Source organism: Mercenaria mercenaria, chromosome 7 (genome assembly GCF_021730395.1).
Source record: "Mercenaria mercenaria strain notata chromosome 7, MADL_Memer_1, whole genome shotgun sequence".
Taxonomy (NCBI): Eukaryota; Metazoa; Mollusca; class Bivalvia; order Venerida; family Veneridae; genus Mercenaria; species Mercenaria mercenaria.
The window spans coordinates 58,251,898-58,267,538 of record NC_069367.1 but is presented as its reverse complement, the minus strand read 5'-3'; positions in this window follow the sequence as shown (position 1 = coordinate 58,267,538).

Below are 15,641 nucleotides of genomic sequence, written 5' to 3'. Positions count from 1 at the left end.
TGTTTTGGTACGTTGCCGTTTTGAGCGAGATCAAAAGATTAGTTGACACAAAATGGCGGATATAAGCACGTAAACAAGATACAAGGTCAATAATTTTTTTTTTAAATTGTATCATTTCAACATTATTGAGGTTATTTAAACTGTGCATCGAGTGGAAAATGTTTCAGCTGTGTAATGCGGTTTATACAAGGAAGAACTATGTCGTATATAAAAAGTTATTGAATGTAAACTTACAAAGTTCGCTTTCTCGCCAACGAAATGTTTATAAAAAAACATCAATTTTTGTTTTATCTATTCTGGTCAGGTAATCTTTGCTTTTTATATTTTACATCATGTAATACTTAACTGGAAGCGTGTGACCTTTTTTAATTAGTCATAGATGCATTAAACAGCCGCATCACCAAAAAAATTGAGGTGTACGAATGCAAAAAAAAGTTGGTTAAACTAAATGATGTACGCTCAAAATGGTTAGTTTTAGATTAATTGTGTACATATATTTGACACTACCGGGGTTATTTTTCGTAATGAGAATACAGGTTTTTGACGAACTGACCTAAAATCAATAGCTGTGGCTCATTTACCAGTCATAAGTGACCTCCATATCAAATTTTATCTTAAACCAAAGCATTCTCTAGTTGATTTGCAGAAAAATACTAATAGGCGTCAATGTTACTTCGACATGTGACCTACTGACCTAAAAATCAACAGGTGTCATCTGCCGGTAAAATTCAACCTCTCTATTAAATTTCGTCATCCTAAGCCTAAGCGTTCTCAAGTTATCCTCCGGAAACGGTTTAACTGTTCCGGATTACTATGACCTTGACTTTGACCTACTGACCTAAAAATCAATAGGGGTCATTTTCTGGTCGTGTTCAACCTCCGTATTAAATGTCCTGATCCTAGACCCAAGCGTTTAAAGCTATCATCTGGAAACTGTTTCACTGTTCCGGGCTACTGTGACCTTGACCTTTGTCCTCAAAATCAATACGGATCATCTGCTGGTCATGTACAACCTACCTATCAACTTTCATGATCGTAGGCCCAAGCGTTCTTGCGTTATTATCGGGAAACCGTTTAACTGTTCTAGGTCACTGTTACCTTGACCTTTGACCTACTAACCTCAAAATAAATAGGGGTCATTTGCTGGTCATGACCAACCTATCTATCAACTTTCACGATCTATGCCAAAGCGTTCTAAAGTTATCATGCAGAAACCGTTTAACTGTTCCGGGCCACTGTGACCTTGATCTTTGACCTACTAATCTCAAAATCAGTAAGAATCATCTGCTGGTCATGACCAATCTTCCAATAAACTTTCATGATCCTACGCTTAAGCGTTCTTAAGGAATCATCCAGAAACCGATTTGTGGACATATGGTCCGACATACCGACCGGCCGGCAGACATCTGCAAAACAATATACACCTCCTTCTTCGAGGGTGGGGGCATAAAAATTGATTATACACTTATGTAATAAACTTTTCACGTCGACGTCGTTTAAAGTATATGAAACGTTGGTCAAATTAACTTGTTTTAAATAGCAAAAGAAAGAACTTTTTTGGAAGGAAAAACTGACATGTGATAAAAAGAATATCACATTTGTAATTTTCTGCATTGAATTTTTAAAACTTGTTGAATAAAACTGATAAAATGCTCGACAGTGTCTCGCATTTTATTCAACTCGATTAAAAAAATCAATATGAAAAGACACTCTATATAACAAAATGTAATGCAGAAATGGTATTTGTTAAAAAATGTCAGTTTTTAGTGTGAGTGCACACTTATCCTTTGTGTTGCTATATAGATTTTAGAGAAACTGCTATTTCAAACCTATTTCATAACACCGTTAATACATATAAACTACATAAACATTATGTAGTGATTTTTCATATTTTCAGATAAGTAATTTGAGTCTAGTATACCTTTAAAAGCAGATAATAATATTTCCAAATCAACTGTCCTGTAAGGAAAAATTTGAACCCAAATACAAATGACAAAACGATTAAGGCCTTAAAATTACATACGAATTAAGTACATTAAATTAACCAATAATTTTGACCATTTGCATTATCAATTTTAAGGTAAGCGAGTAATCATATAAATTAAAATTCCAAAATGAACACAACCAAAAAATACAATTTTAGTTTGAAAAGCCCACCGAGTGTGTGGACATAAAAATATGAAATATAGATATGATTGCAGTCCGATTAGTATATAATTATATATTAAATATATGCAACAGTTTGGCGGGCTGATAACCATAACAGTGTTCCTGCTTTCTGTAATTCCGTTTCTCTGCACGTAACTGTTAACATCTCAGCATGGAATAGAGGTGGAGGACGAATAAGTTCAGACACCATGTCTTTTTATCATATATATGTATATTAAATAAAGCTTTTTCTTGAGAAGTACGGGAGCTAGATATAATTTTTTTTTATTTATCAGTATTTAAAACGTAATCTATATTACCAGAAATGTGTTGAAATGGAAATTATTTCTAGTTATTCTTACAGCTTATTCACAATTTATCTGCATAAAAACATATTTTATGCGTACAGTTATGCCATGCAACCAAAAAACGTACTTACACTTTGTGAATGCGTTTTCTTGATATAATCCACAAGTAAGTGTCACATTTTTGTAATTCATTTTGCCATGTATCTTGTTTGCAACATTTCTTTACTAAATTATAATCTCTATGCGTCATTTAACGGTAATATTTCATGATTTTAGATGACGTGTCCACGTGTTGTTTGCAAACACAACAACGTATGCATTCAATAACATTTTTATCACGCTTCATCGCGCGTTGTTATAACTTGTATCATACTCTTCAATGTAGTCGTCACACGATGTACGGACGACTTATTTTTTAAATTAGCAGACTTGACATAAAATAGGTAAAATGTGTACTTTCCTATTTTCACTTTCGCCTATATCGGCCATTTTGTGTCAACTAACCTTTTGCTCTCGCTTAAAATGTCAACGTACCCAAACACGTTCGACGCCATGATTTTATTCAACAGCTTCAACTACAATGTAACAATTTCGCATCCTATGACAGATGAATTAAAAAAATGTAAATTATATAAAAAGGCAATCCTTGATTACAATGTCTGACTCAATAAAACATATGAAACAACCTTGTTAAACAAGAAAAGAGAATATAAATATTTTTCCAGAAAATGTAAAAATGAACATAACAGACATTTTGAGCAAGAAAATTAATGACATAAAACTGAGTAGTCCACGTACATTTTGGAAAATGTTTAAAAAGGTAAATAGTAATCCATTCGGAGAAGGCATTAATATCATTTTCAGAACTTAGCACAGACTTCTTTATCAAATGAAAACGAAGATTGTTTGGAGTTTTTATCGATTTTTCTGATAATGATACCGAAAGTACTTTTTCGCAACTTGATTCAACAATAGCTACAACGGATTTTTTTTTTTTTTTTTTGCTACAAAATCGCTGGCTTCGAATAAAGCATGTTCAACAGACAATATTCTATATGAATATTTTAAAGTTAGTATTGATGTAACAGTGCGAACTTTTAAGCTATTATTCATTTATATATTAGAGCGCCTGGTGTAATTATTCCGTTATATTGAAAGGTGAACCGAGTGACCCAAAACAATAACAGAGGTTTATTTTATCAATGGACCGTATATAACAGGGAATGACAGCAGGGAATAAGTAAAATCATCGGCCATTTTAAAAGAAACCAAGAATAAATTTATTAATGACTGATGTTAATATTATTTCGTTGACAGATGAGTTAGCGTCCGACCATATACGTCTGTCATACTCATTACAACTAAATTATCAGTATAAATGAAAACTACAACACAGTTTACAGTTTAGTGGGAAAAGGCCGCGACTTTATTTAAAGATTTCTCATGGCAACTGGCAAGGTGAGATAATGTTTAAAATACACATACTATACAAACAGCTAAAGATGTACATTGAAAATAACCTAATTTCATTTGCCCCAGCGACACTGCAAAGGTACAAACAAAATACATTAAATAAATAAGAATAAAATTTGAATCAATCGAAAGAACAATTATCCCCAGCAATGGCTGCAAAAGGGGGAAAACTGTTAGTAATAAACATTATCAAGGAACCAATTCGATTTTAATCATTATTTTCCGTCTTTCATTATGAATCACCTTGCCTAGTGCCATACCTGACATGCACTTATGTGTATTGAAGGGCCACTAAAATTATTATTTTATATACGTATACATACGTTATGAATAAATTAAACTGCTTAATAAAATAATAATTGCCCCAAGGTTAATACAAACGTTACTTTTATCATATCAAAGTAGAAATCTACTTAAGGTTTAGCAGTATATCAGAAAACCATAGAAATGTTTGGTGAACGAACAACATCTCTATAAACAACCCATCTATCAAATACATTTTTACCGGTCTGTCCCGTAGAATCGTATACTTAAATATTCTAAAAGATTTGTCCCCCTACAAAACATAATGCCATTTGAACATAAATAAAATTAAACAACAGTCAAAATCGATGTTTGTTTAACCTAGTCATGTAAATATGAAGCACTCATACATGGCTGCAAATGCACCAAAGGAAGATAAGTAACAGTATTTTTATAGAAACAATGATGAGGTTTTAAAGGCGCTGAACTAACCAAAGTGTGGCCCCTTCATGCAGGCCCCTTTCGAAACCCAACACATATATATATGAGTAAACTGACTATGGATTTGTAGAATGAAAATTGTTTTATATGCTACATTTAATTTTGGTGTAAAACAATCATTACTTTCTATGATTTGATGTTTAAAATTTTCAAAGTAGATATTAAACATACATTTATGTTTCTCATAAATATACTTTCCAATTTTGCAAAGCATTTTGGAGGCAAGTCCCTTTAATGTGGCTAACCAAAAATGGTCATGATAATGTTTCCTTAATCAGCTCAATAGATAAAATGTATGTATCGGGGCGATCCGTCCTAGACAATTATTACACCAAAAGGCACAATGAAAGGTACATTAGCTCAATGCTTTAGCTCACAGCGCGGCTGTGAAACTTATAAAGTCTTAGAACGAAAAACAACTCACAGTGCCCCATTAATAATTTGCTGATATTTTTTCACTTTTTTATTGATTCAAAATGAGCACAAATAAAATTAACTTAATAATTAGAAAACTATTAGAATTGAAAAACTTATCTTCCATAATCAGTGCTCAATGTGGGCCTTGAACCCGTGCCCTCTCACACTTCGATAGTTCTTTTATTATTATTACTTTTTTCAGTTTGATAAGCTATCAACTGAGCTCGCCGGGTGCTCGTAGATCTACTTGTAAAAATAAAAATAAAATAAAACGGGCTAAAAATGGAAAATAATAGCTATTTGAATGTTTACACTTGTTTTCACAATATAAACAATATTGCTTGTGATTCAAATTAAACATGCAAGCAGCATTTTCAACAGCCCTGGCAGACCAGACATTATGTGTTACGCTCAAGCCTATAGTACTCATGGAATATATCTCTGCCCATATACATATGACGCTATTTGGACAATTGTAAATAGCACTTGGCTTAGAGTTCCCTCTTTGAGCTACGCCATTGACCTACTGTCTACAATATGACCGCACTTTCGATCATTCTTAAAATATAAGTTAGATTCTTTCTATCACTGAATAGAATTTAATGAACTTAATTAAAGAATACGACTCTCCCGGTTCACCATTCATTTGTGTCTAAGAGCTGCCATCAATGAAGATGCACTTTGACCATAACCATTCCAAAAGCCACGATTGCTGCTTGGTCCACACCCTTATCCTGAAGATCTTTATACGCCTACCGATCATATTCCTTCCGGTTGTGGATAACTTCTCACGACAAATTAACTTGCATTTTCTGAGTCTTATAGTAAACAACTTCTACTTACATTAAATGAACACCACGCGATCATAGCTTATATGCAAGATAAATTTAGTGAAAGTCTATGTTCTTCCATTACTGACGTGGATTGAAATAGCCATGCAAACGTAGCAAATCCAAAAACGAAATTCACGCTTTTTTCATTACAAATTGCGTCTAAAATACAAAGGGAAACAACTAGCGCACGATTTCGGCGATATATGACCATTTTGTGTCGATTCGCTGTAAAACCCAACTCACTCACTCACTGAATACTAAAATACTGTTCTCGTCGCGACCTCCTTACTGGAACAGGGGTCCATGAAAAATAAACAGGTTTATTATGCACAAATGGCAACATAAAACCCAATAACTCTCATAAATTGCTTTGCAAAACTGTTCGCTGTTATTTTGAATAATAGGCTTAAAAAGTTGGCCGAGCAAAACCATATGATGAACGATGCCAAATTTGGATTTAGACCAAATTTTAGAACAGTAGACGCTATATTTATTCTAAATGCGGTGATTGAGAAACAGCTGAAGAACAAGTAATATTAATGTGTTGTTTTGTAGACTACAAGAAGGCATATTATTTAATTGACAGAAGCTGTTTATGGTATGAAATAATAAAATCAGGGATCGACAGCAAGCTGTTTGCTGTTCTACGGTCTATGTATAAAGTGAGACATATGAATACTTTATCAGACTTTTTCCACTGTACTTTAGGATTGATGCAAGGGGAGATAACCTCCCCGATACTGTTTTCCTTGTTTTTGAATTATATTGAGATGCATCTGCAACCGAACATAAATGCTGGTATTACACTTGACCAGTTATCAATATATTTGTTATTGTTTGCAGGTGATGCTGTATTGTTTGATCAATCAAAAGAAGGTTTACAAGATTCATTGCATAATTAAGAGTCAAACTGTAAGAAATGAAATCTTACTGTTAATGTTGAGAAAACAAATATTGTTGTTTATTGAAAGGGGGAAGATTAGACAATATATATAAGTGGACATTTGAAGGAAAAGAATTAGAAATTGTTAATACATTTAATTATTTAGATGTTGTGTTTTCAAGCGAATGTTCTTTTAGCCATGCAACTAAGACATTAACTGGAAAATGTATTAAAGCAATAAATGCATTATTTAATGTGACAAGGGGAATGAATCTCCCGCATTGAGTGTACGCACGCATTGAATGTACACTATTAAACCTATGTTAAAACTAACCCTAATCTTTGGTCAGTATATGGAACTCTCAATACTTGCGTACATCCAAAAGGGGCGCGTTAATATTGGCGATAAATATTACGTTTAGTTTATTTGACGCACGTTTTGTCGGTCTTAAATTATAGCTGTGAAGTTTGGGGATTCGTAAAAGCAAAGAATGTAGAACGTGTACATAAAAAGATTCCAAAACCTGATTTTTTATCAGATATTTGTTTCAAAAATAAAAAAGTGGAATCAATGCAACACCTCTTGCGCCTTCTGGTTAAACGGAATTCTCTTTCTTTTAATAAAAGCTGTTTTCTTAAGAATTGCTTTTGCGTTATCGTCTTGGGAATATTCTAATTAACGAGATCACAAAAAAAAAATATCAAAATAATATTGATCTGTAAATAACATCGCAAATTCAGCTATAATAATAATTGTAGAACGAAATAGTTATGCATAAAGGCTTTCGGATTGAAGATTTAACAATAAATGGAAACATTTGGATTTTTTTTACATCAAGTTAAGAGACAAACTTACAAATTACAAATATTCGTTCTTTCGTTTGTTTTGAGGCAATTAACTTTAACTGTATATGTTTGCACTTGAAACTATAACATCAACACTCTTAATAAAGATTCAAGGGCAACATTAGCCACATCACGTGATGAAAAAAGCACCGATTCCTAAAGTAGCTGAATGCAAAGAGCAGAATGATGCTGTTTCATCAAAACTACATGAATAGCACTTCTCAACACTGTTACAGTCTTTGCTCTTTATAGATCAAAACTACAGAATATGAATAAATAAATCTGTTGTAACAATATACGCTCATTTGTTTATGTTGTCTGTGCACTTTTGTCTTTGTTATTGGGTCGGTCTGCACTTAAGCTACTTGAATGATTATCTTACCATTTTGTGTCGATTCGCCGTAAAACCAACTCACTCACTCACTTATCTTTCAAAACAGCCTCAGATTATGCTCCAAATATGTACATATTCAAAGAGCATTTCAATAAATACATAGTATATTGCTGTGAAATGCGAATAATGACTTTTTTCTGTTTGAGCGATTTAGGATGACTACGAAGATAAGTGCGTGAAATATGAGCATTTTCTCTGAAATAAAAGTACAAGTTTAGTAGAGACGATTTTACAGCGACTTGTTAACACGCACACTTTTAAATAGATAATTATTCAAAATATGCCAAAATAAATGCCGATATAGTCGTATTAACAATTTAAAATTGAACATTTTTTCCAAACCAGAGGAAATACATTTATCCAAAATAATAACTACTTAAATAGCTACTATCTCCAACTAAAAAGCGACGGTTTTTGCATGCATGTAATCAGAAATTAGCAAAGACGTTTCTATTTATAAGAAATTTTCAACTTTTAATTCTAGTATGTTATTAATATGTACTCGGGTTCTTTCGCGGAACCATTTTGTACAATAATATATAATAACGATAATTAATTTTGTCTAGATACAGGTTAAAGAAACAAAATCCCTCATAAATAATCATGTTTAAAATCACATTCAACTGCGCAGATATTTAAACACGACTTGTGTGTTGTTACTTCGAAGCTGAATGTATTTCTAGCGATGAATTGTTGGGTCTAAAGACAATCTGATTAAAGTCATCCATTAATGCTACGCATTAGATTTGAGGAAAGAAACAAACTCTCATGTTCTTATGACGAAACTTATGTTCTAAGGAAAAATAATTTAGCCAAACTCTCAGTTAAGTCTGATGAGCCAAACGCTTGTTGAAACGAGTCGTCCGATTGGTTCAAATAAAAATAGTAAAATATATTGGAAATCCAATTATACAGAAAGATGAGTTTGAATGTGCTGTATCCAGATCTAACTTTTAGGAAGATCGACAACTTTAGTAAGATTGGATCTAAAGAACAGCGAACTGTGATATAGTAAAAAAACATGCATCGTAATAACTGTTTGCACTACTGAAGTTTCAATCTAGAAACTGAACTCTTCACTACCGCAAGGTACGTCTTACTAATTTTAAAAATACTTAAATAAGATAAGCGTTATACATGTATATAACTTAAACTGGAATCCTTTAATGTTTATTTAATGTCAATAAATATTCGTTTTGTATTTTGCTATGTTATCAAAATGATTGAAGTGTTACCTCCCGTACTTAAAACTGTTAAAACACGGTTCCATATTCCACCTATTTGTGTACATAACAGAAATACAGTTTTGCAAGACCGTGTTAAATATATATCTAAACAATACAAATTGCATATATACGTCCAGTTTTACACTCCACTCGATCATTCCGCAAGCATACAACCGCTTATTTTCGATTTATTAAATCATGGTTCCACTATTTCGTTTTTCTGTAACACCATGCACACACTAGTATGTTTTTATATGTAAGCACTCGATCTTGAACGTCTTCTGTTTACAAAAAACTGAAAAATACAAAATAAAATTTGTATAATCCTCCAGAAGCATAGAACATAACATAGCGGAATTTCATTATTGTAGTAAATGAAATGTATCTCCGCGCTCCCAAAGAAGCGGAAAATAGAACACCGTCAAGTCTATTTAGAATCTGCGAAACGGCTTTTAATATTGCTATAAAATCTGCAAGAAGATCCCTCGTTAGCACAGAACGTAGTCCAGCAAAAAAAGAGCGTGGTGAATTACACAATAATGTTCAAATAAGGCCTATCTAAAGGGATACAAGTACGAAAGTTGTTTCAAGATGTAGCAAAAGGAAACTTCATGCCAAACAAAACATTTTATGTAGTACTGATAGATTAGGAGGTGCTATACCGAAGCTGGTGTCTTTGTTGTAGATCCTAGGCAAACAGACAGTCCGATGGGGTTTCATGCATGGTGGACAAAGAGGCGTGAAACTCAGTTTGAAAGGAAAAACCAATGTGGCTATTTAGATTACCAATTGGCATAATTTAACCTGGAACTATAATGCCATACCAAAGTAAAATTTAGTAAGTCAATAACGTCCTTAGTGAAAGTAACATCATTTTATGAAATACTCAATATAAAGGTCGCTCAACATGACAAGAACGAAAATGTATTAATATATAAAACAGGACAGTGAAATAATCACGTAACAACGTTAGTCTTTATTGTCTAAAGCACGCTTAATAACCAGTGGCAGTGGCTATGTTAAATCAAGCGTGACAAGGTTATCTGAATTATAATCATTATCATTTAACTTATAATGTAACGGTGCTAAAACGCATTTTGATACTTGATTGTTTAACCTTTACCAAGCTGGACACGATTGATTCTGCTTTTGCGACCAGTGTTGATCATGATCAGCCTGCACATCCGTGCAGTGTGATCAAGATCTGCACTGTTCGCCATTCAGTCAGTATCATTTTGGTAATCACCACTTTTAACAATTAATGGTACTGTCCAATTTAAAAGACGGACAAGTTCATTACAAAATTTAGCAGGCTAAGGGTTAATACCTAATATTACGCAGGGTGCATTAAAAGGCACGGGTAATAGTATAGCTTTCACAAGACTTGAATGAACATTTTAAAATATCCAAAGAAACAATAAATCAAGAGAGTGTTTAATCACCTTACTGAAAACGAAATGGAAAAAGAGAAAAACACGTAAAACTTCAAAATAGTTCTTTATTGAAGTCACGAAAGTAAGTAATTAGTATCTATTAACGTCTTCTGACAATATCCGGAAAAAATGAAGGGGGTAAATGACGGAGATTACTCAATAAAAGTCTTTCAAGTTTAGTATCCTCCGATTAATAAGGCATAAGTAAGACACAACTGTTCATTATTATTGCCACTTTGGTCACCGTATCATCCCAATACTGCACGCAATTGTGATACAATTTGAAACATACGATATTTGTCTTTTTTTCAAAATGTGGCAGGTACATTGTACATAAATACACGTTTAATGCAATGATTGTATAAAGCATGAACAATATCTAAACATTTAAATGATTCTTGAAAATGTTCATCTAGAGATGCGGCTTGTCAAGAATGTAATATATGAAAGTCGAAGTACAGAACAAAGGGAAAGCAAATATGCATTCACAATTGAATCTAACAAAAACTGTCTGATCTAAGATAATCTGCTTTAGGCGAATCAAATGTTATAAATCAGACTTTGGAAAAGCAGTCTCAGACTGCAGCTGCATCATTGATTAGTTTACACAGATGCATTTAAGTAGTTTCGTACACGTTTGCACAGGTCTCTGCTACGCCCATAATAGCTATTAAACGTCTGGCCCCGTATCTGTGAAAACTTCCTATGGAAACATGAATTTTTTTTTTTCGAAATATGTAGACATTTTGCTAAACCAAAAATGCAGAAGCTACAGTCATACGTAAAGGATACTACGAACTTTATCAACAAATTGAAGAATATACGTCTCCAGCCGAATTCTTGCCTAGTTAGTCTTGATGTTTCGTCTTTATATACATATATACCCCATGACGATGGTATTCATGCATGTAAATATTTTTTGTCGAAATATAGTGATAATAATACTTTATCTGTTGACGACATCGCCAAACTGGATCCAGTTGGTACTGGAAAACAACCATTTTCAGTTTAATAATACAAACTTCCTACAGAAGTTGGGCGTGGCCATGGGTAGTTCCATGGCACCGGCGTACGCCTCATTGTTCATGGGAAAACTTGAAGAGGACTTTGTGCAGTCTGTACCAATAAAACCAGAGGTACGGTTACGGTTTCTTGATGATATTTTCATGGTATGGAATGACTCATTGGATAATATTTTAAAGATTTTTATTAATAAAATTAACAGCTTCCACCCTTCCATTAAGTTTACGTACAGCATATCGCAAACTTCAGTTCCCTTCCTGGATGTAAAAGTTTCAAAAGGTAATTCATCAGATATTGTCACAGACGTTTTTGTGAAGGACACGAATGTTCATCAATACTTAGAATTTTCTTCGTCACATCCTAACTCATGTAAGCGTGGAATACCATTTAGCCAGGCTAAAATATATAGATATATTATTTCTAACGATACACAATTCGAAAATAGTTTGCCTGAATTACGGCAATATTTTGACAGAAACTATCCCGCTGTTATTGTTGACAATGCTTTGAGTATGTCACAGACTGATGCGCTAATCCAGAGTGAAAACAGTGACAGTGTTTGTGTACCGTTTACTGTAAGTTACAACCGATCATTGCCTAATATAGGCGGTATTGTGCATAAGTACTAGGATCTGTTACCGTAACGGTTATCGAACAATAAAAAGTGTCAAACATATGCAGACTTGTAAACCTATTGTTGCGTTCGAACGTCCACTGAACATAAAGGACATGTTAGTTAAATCTAAATTTTCAGAACACAGCATTGACAGTTTCAATTCCTCTAAATGTAATAGACGTAGATGTTCTCATTGTTGTAGCATTGTGGAAAAATCGTTGATCTCCAGTTTGGTTACCGGTGAAAAATTTGATATACGCTGTAATACTGACTGTATTTCAAAGAATGTGATATATCTAATAACATGTAAAAAAATGTCAGAAACAGTATGTCGGTCAGACTAATCAAAATGTTTCAAAACGTATGAATAGCCATCGTTTTGATATAAGAAACTTCTTAGACCCGACTTACTCTTCTCGCGTGGCGGCGCACTTTAATTCGCCTGGACATTCAGTTTGTGATTTTTCATTTATACCTTTTGATATTGTTGGTAATGAGTTTAGTCGTTTGTGTAAAGAAACGTTTTGTATCCACAAATTACAAACTATGTATCCAAAAGGGCTCAATGCAAAACTGTTATATGACATGTAGTAATGTAAATATAATGTACATGTTATCATTCATTGTTTAGAATCGTTTGTTCCTATTCTTCCCTTTTTTCCATATCTTTATAGGAACATGTGTATCTTTTGATCCGATGATAATTTATAGTACGCTGCATTATTGCTGCTATACGTATTATTCACTTAATTATAGGTATCAATTATTTACATGTACATGTATTCTTGTGTCAAGTAATACATGTGACGTCCGTCACATTTTTACTGGCGTCTGTTCGTCTGTTTCCCGCTATGTTAGCGTAACGTAACGTACTATGTATGACGTTATTTTCGTTGTTGATTATTATTATTATTCCCTGAAGAAGGCATGTAGATGAAACGATGGAACTATAGTAAATTTTGAAATTGACAGCGTGTTTGGGCTTTATCTACTTCACTATGGAAACATGCACACACCCAAGTAACATGTAACAGATCGAGTATGTTCATGCGACGTAATGTAATGTGCAACACCATTTATGCCCACAGGCACCGGCATAAATGAAAGTCTTTTTTAGTACAAATGAAATAAATGTACTCTGATCCAAACGGACAAGAAAATATAACAATACTGAGTCTAAATTCAATAAGATATAAAAAATGCAAACATTCATTAGAATATTTTTTGCATAAATCGAACATCTTTTTGCAAAGCTTCCATTTCATATAACAGTCAACCCAAACATGTAAATTGATTTGCTTACATCACTGTAACTGTGGATGAAGAGTTCAATACAACTACACTGTGGATGAAGAGTTCAAAACAACTACACTGTGGATGAAGAGTTCAACACAACTACACTGTGGATGAAGAGTTCAGCATAACTACACTGTGGATGAAGAGTTCAGTACAACTACACTGTGGATGAAGAGTTAAATACAACTACACTGTGGATGATGTGAATGAAGAGTTTAATACAACTACACTGTAGATGAGGAGTTCAATACAATTACACTATGAAGAGTTCAATACAACTACACTGTTGATGAAGAGTTCAATACAACTACACTGAGGATGAAGAGTTCAGCACAACTACACTGTGGATGAAGAGTTGATGAAGAGTTCAATACAACTACACTGTGGATGAAGAGTTCAATACAACTACACTGCGGATGAAGAGTTCAATACAACTACACTGTGGATGAAGAGTTCAGCACAACTACACTGCGGATGAATAGTTCAGCACAACTACACTGTGGATGAAAAGTTCAATACAACTACACTGTGGATGAAGCGTTCAGCACAACTACACTGTAGATGAGGAGTTCAGCACAACTACACTGTGGATGAAGAGTTCAGCACAACTACACTGTGGATGAAAAGTTCAAGACAACTACACTGTGGATGAAGAGTTCAACACAACTACACTGTGGATGAAGAGTTCAATACAACTACACTGTGGATGAAGAGTTCAGCACAACTACACTGTGGATGAAGAGTTGATGAAGAGTTCAATACAACTACACTGTAGATGAGGAGTTCAATACAATTACACTATGAAGAGTTCAATACAACTACACTGTTGATGAAGAGTTCAATACAACTACACTGAGGATGAAGAGTTCAGCACAACTACACTGTGGATGAAGAGTTGATGAAGAGTTCAATACAACTACACTGTGGATGAAGAGTTCAATACAACTACACTGCGGATGAAGAGTTCAATACAACTACACTGTGGATGAAGAGTTCAGCACAACTACACTGCGGATGAATAGTTCAGCACAACTACACTGTGGATGAAAAGTTCAATACAACTACACTGTGGATGAAGCGTTCAGCACAACTACACTGTGGATGAAGAGTTCAGCACAACTACACTGTGGATGAAGAGTTCAGCACAACTACACTGTGGATGAAAAGTTCAAGACAACTACACTGTGGATGAAGAGTTCAACACAACTACACTGTGGATGAAGAGTTCAATACAACTACACTGTGGATGAAGAGTTCAACACGACTACACTGTATATGAAGAGTTCGACACAACTACACTGTGGATGAAGAGTTCAGCACAACTACACTGTGGATGAAGAGTTCAATACAACTACACTGTGGATGAAGAGTTCAGCACAACTGCACTGTGGATGAAGAGTTCAGCACAACTGCACTGTGGATGAAGAGTTCAGCACAACTGCACTGTGGATGAAGATTAAGAGTTCAGCACAACTGCACTGTGGATAAGAGTTCAGCACAACTACACTGTTGATGAAGAGTTCAGCACAACTGCACTGTGGATGAAGAGTGCAGCACAACTGCACTATGGATGAAGACTTCAGCACAACTACACTGTGGATGAAGACTTCAGCACAACTACACTGTGGATGAAAAGTTCAGCAAAACTACAACAAAAAATATATCCAATAATTTATTTTTCAATGAAGTATACTTGAAAATATAGAAAATCCTCATTGACTGTACATGTATTTAACTTCACTAGATATATAAATCATAAAAGTCATGCAGTAATTGTCGATTGCTGAAACAACTCGCAACTTCCAGGTGTTTAGGTCGGCGATATAGGACCTTTCTGTGTCGATTCGCCGTAATACCCAACTCACTCACTCCAGGTGTTTAGCATCAGTACATATTATGTAGTACGCAATTAATTCGGTGATATACTAGCTTTGTATTTTGGACGAGGGTGATACGAACGTTCGAGGCCTAATGAAGTCCTAATTAACTGAATATTAACTG